The 4,705-nt window shown below is 35.5% G+C and overlaps 1 pseudogene; it reads left to right on the forward strand.

Moving 5' to 3' along the window:
* The first annotated feature begins 2,152 nt into the window (after nt 1-2,152).
* LOC118532294 (thioredoxin-like) lies at nt 2,153-2,924 on the forward strand (annotated as a pseudogene).
* The last annotated feature ends 1,781 nt before the right edge of the window (nt 2,925-4,705 follow it).

Here is a 4,705-nt window from a genome sequence, read left to right on the forward strand (position 1 = left end):
AAAAGAAAAGAGCAAGACATAATCTAATATTAGTCTCTTTTACAGTGTCATCTGGAGAAAGCACAAATTTGAATCTGAACAACAATGTACTCTTTTGTGTCTAGATCATTTCACTCAGCATGATGCTTTTGGGATTCATCCAGGCTATTGCATGCATCAGTAATTCTTTTTTATTGCTAAGCAGTGCTCTATTGGATGAATATGCCACAGTTTCTTTATCCCTTTTGTGTATCCAGTTTGTGCATATAAGTCTATTCAGTTTATTATTGTCCTGTTGATGGACATCTGGGTTGTTTCCATGTTTTAAGCTATTATTTATAAAGCTGTTATGAACATTCTTGTATGATTCTTTTTATAGGCATGTATTTTCAGGACTTTTGGGTAAATACCTAGGAGTTGAATGTTTAGGTCACAGGGTAAGTGGATGCTGAGTTTTATAAGAAACTACCAGACCCTTTCCCAAAGTGATTATATCATTTTATATTCGTACCAACAGTGTGTGACAGTTCCTTTCTCCACATCCTCATCAATATCTAGTATTGTCAGTCTTTTCATTTTTAACTACTCTGGTGAGTGTGTAGTGGTGTCTCATTGTGCTTTTCATTTTCATTTCCAAGATGACTAATGATGTAAGCAATTTTTCATGTGTTTATTGGCCATTTGTATATCTTTTGTAAAGTGTTTGTTCAAATATTTTTGCCCATTTTCAGTTGTCTGTCTTTTTATTATTGAGTTGTAGAAGTTCTTTACATATCCTGAATGCCAGTCCTTTATCAAATATAAGTTTTTAAAAATAATTTCCTCCAGTATATATTTTGCCCATTAATTTTGTTAGCAGTGTCATTTGATAAGCAGAAGTTTTAAAATTTTTATGAAGTCTAATTTATCAATTTCTCTCATTGCTTCTGTTTTCTGTATCCTGGCTAAGAAACTGACTACTTCCAAGTGGCAAAAATATTCTTCTATAATTTTCCTTAAAAGGTTTATGGCATTTCACTGTATGCGTAGGTCCCTGATCCATGACAAATTAATTTTTGTGTATGGTGTGAGGCTAGGTTCAAAGTTCATTTATTCATATAGATGGACAGTTTTTTAAATGCCATTTGTTGAAAATATTTTCCCTTTTTCATTATGTTGCTTTGGCACCTTTGTCAAAAATAAAATGACTGTATAAGTGTGGATCTATTTTGAGATATTTATTCTGTCACAGTGATATATTAGTCAATACTTATGCCAGTAACACACTATCTTGATTAATATAGCTTTAGAGAAAGGCTTGAAGTCAGGTAAAGGTTAATCCTCCAACTTTGCTTATATTTTTCAATATTGCTTCAGGTTTTCCAGGTCCTTTGCATTCCCATATAAATTCTATAAATAGCTTGTCAATTTCTACCAATATGAAGTGTAGATTGAACTGGAAGTATGGATACCACTTGAGATGCTATTGTGGTTGTCCATAGATAGGAAATACGCACTTGAATCAATGCAGTGGTAAAGTGGAAATTAGGAAATGCATTCTAGAAATTATCAGGACTTAATGATTGGATGTGAAGACTGAAAAAGATGATGGAGACTTAGATTACTCTGATATTTCTGTCCTGGATGAACATAAGGATGACATTTCCATGAAATATAAACCGTCTTTCATCTAGAAAGTATTTATTAAATGCATATTATGTAACAGAGACTGTGCGTGGCACTGGGAACATAACAAAGCAAAAGCATACTCGGTCCCTACCGTACTGGAACACCTTGTGGATGAGAAAGACATTCATTAAATAATCAGGCAAACAGATGTAAAATTGCAACTAATAAAAGTGTACTACAGCAAGCACACTTAGCACTTAGATCTTGGTTCCTAATAACTTTCTCCAATAAAAAGAACCAAGAGCTCCTTGGAGAAAGGAGCTTCTAGGACTGGGGTAGAAAGTATACAAGATAAGCCAAGTATCTTGTAAGACCAGAAAATAAAGAAGTGCCAAAAGCATTAGCTGCAGGTGTACAACATAAGTGATTTAGCAAGTCTGTGTGTTATACTGTGCTCAGCACAAATGTAGCTACCATCTGTTACCACACACCACCATTACAATGTCATTAACTATATTCTCTATGCTGTGCCTTTTTTTTCCTGTGGCTTATTCATTTCATAACTAGAAGTGGGTATTTCCCATGTCTCTTCACCCATTTTGTCCATCCTCTAGGCCCCCTTTCCTCTGGCAACCATCAGTTTGTGTGTCAACTATATTCAAATAAAAAAATTAAATACATAAATAATTAAAAAAAAATAAGTGCTAGTTGCTGTAAAGGGAAGGCAGACTGCATATTTTGCAACTCTGTCTGGCATTTTTTGATCCACTCTCATCAGTCCTCACCATCATTTGTCAGACCCCAACTGCCAAAATGGTGAAGCAGATAAAGAGCAAGTATGCTTTTCAGGAAGCCGTGAACAGTGCAAGAGATAAACTAGTTGTAGTTGACTTCTCAGCCATATGGTGTGGGCCTTGCAAAATGATCAAGCCTTTCCCTCTTTGAGAAGTATTCCAACGTGGTATCCCTTGAAGTAGATGTGGATGATTGTCAGGATGTTGCTTCAGAATGTGAAGTCAAATGCATGCCAACCTTCCAGTTTTTTGTTTTTTGGTTTTTGTTTTGTTTTGTTTTTAAAGAGGGAGGGGGTGTGGGGTAGGGGCAGAGGGAAAGAGAGTATCTTAAGCAGGCTCTACACCCAGCACAGAGCCCATCACAGGGCTCCATTTCACAGCCCTGAGATCATGACCCGAGCCAAAATCAAGAGTCAGATGCTTAACCCACTGAGCCACCCAGGCACCCCATCCTTCCAGTTTTTTAAAAAGGGACAAAAGGTGAGTGAATTTTCTGGTGCTAATAAGGGAAAACTTTAAGCCACCATTAATGAATTAATCTAATTATGTTCTCTGAAAACATAACAATTCATTGGCTATATAAAATTTATAATTTTGTTTATTTACAAAAAAGAAAGATCAAATATGAAGACTATATACTCAACTGTCATCTAATTATAAGTGACAAAAAATATTAATTTTACCCTTTAAAAAAGAAGTGCTGAAAATGAAACAACAAAATCCCACTATGATAGAGCATGTCAAAATGACACAGGAGCCAACTGAAAGACTTCTTAATGGCCAAACCTGGAATAATTTAAGCACCAAAATAAAGTAATATTAGAATGTAACCCAAAGTATAAAGTAAATATTCATGAGTCCATAGTAATAGAAATAACTGATTGAATAAGTTAATAGATGGGGGATAAGAGCCTCTTACGCACAGGAATTACAAATAAATTATATAGATACTAAAAGAAGGTAAGCATAACACCTACTCCTTAAGTGAGGGTTGCACATACTGATTTCTTTACAAAGAAGACAGTATGGAAAGCAGGGGGAGAAGAATCATTTTACAGTGTAGAAACCTAACAAGCACTACTTTAGCCAGGTGATCCAGGTCAACATCAACTATCATAAATCATGTAGATAGTGTGTTGCCTTGATATGATGTGATGAAAATGTCATTTTACTTCTGAGGTTTTGCTCCCAAATATCATAACTCCTGCCTAATCATGAGAAAAACATCAGACAAATCCCAATAGTGGGGCATTCTATGAAATACTGGATGAGTCCTCCTCAAAACTGTCAAAGTCACCAAAAATAAGGAAAGTCTGAGAAATTGTCCAACCAGGAAAAGCCTATGGAGACATATATTTAGACAACTAAATATAGTATTGTATTTTGGAACACCAAAAGGACATTAGGTAAAAAGTAAGGAAATTTGAATAAATTACAGATTTTAGTTAATAATGTATCAATATTGGTTCATTATTATAACTAAAATTCTACACTAATGTAAGATGTTAATAATAGGGAAAACTATTGGAGGTATATGGGAACTCTCTGTACTATCTGCTTAATTTTTCTGTAAATCTAAAACTGTTCTAAGAAATAAAGTTTATTAGTTTTTCTAAAAGTTCTCTAAAAGAGAAGTGCACGGTCTAAGGGGGACTTGAGGCCAGAGACAGAAACAATGGTGTGTTCAAGGAACAGAAATAAAATCATTGTGATTTAAGTAGCATGATCAAAGGTGAATATGGTGCAAACTACAATGGAACTGATAGATAAGGACCAGAATGTGCAAAGCTTTGTAGACCATATTAAACATTTTTGTCTTTATGTTGAGAGCAGTGATGTTAAGTAGCAGGGGATGAGCGGTGACATGAGGCAAAGGGAGAGGTAAAGGATGACACCCACATTTTAGTTTGACCAACTGAGTGCCTGATGCAGAATTTACTGAGACTGGAACACTGGAAGTGTGCAGGAGATCAATTTTAACCATGTGGGATTTAAGATGCCTGTGGGACATCCAAGTAGAGTGGTGGTGGTGGTGGTGGTGGTGGTGGTGGTGGTAACTTTATTGTTATGGCTTCAAGAAAGAATGAGAACAGACTACTTCTTTCAAAAATTTGGTGGTAAAAAGGAGAAGGCTGGGACAGTCATTGCACAGGAATGAAAATTCAAGGGAGATAGAGACAGAAGAGAAGGGATAAGCAATAGAATAAAGTCTTGCCAGGCACCAAATTTAAATTCAATCATTAGGCATTACCATATTTGATAACTATCTTCTCCCCAACTTAATGGTGCCAGTGAATAGCTTACTCTATACTTCATCACAAGCA

This window comes from Halichoerus grypus, chromosome X (assembly GCF_964656455.1).
Source record: "Halichoerus grypus chromosome X, mHalGry1.hap1.1, whole genome shotgun sequence".
Taxonomy (NCBI): domain Eukaryota; kingdom Metazoa; phylum Chordata; class Mammalia; order Carnivora; family Phocidae; genus Halichoerus; species Halichoerus grypus.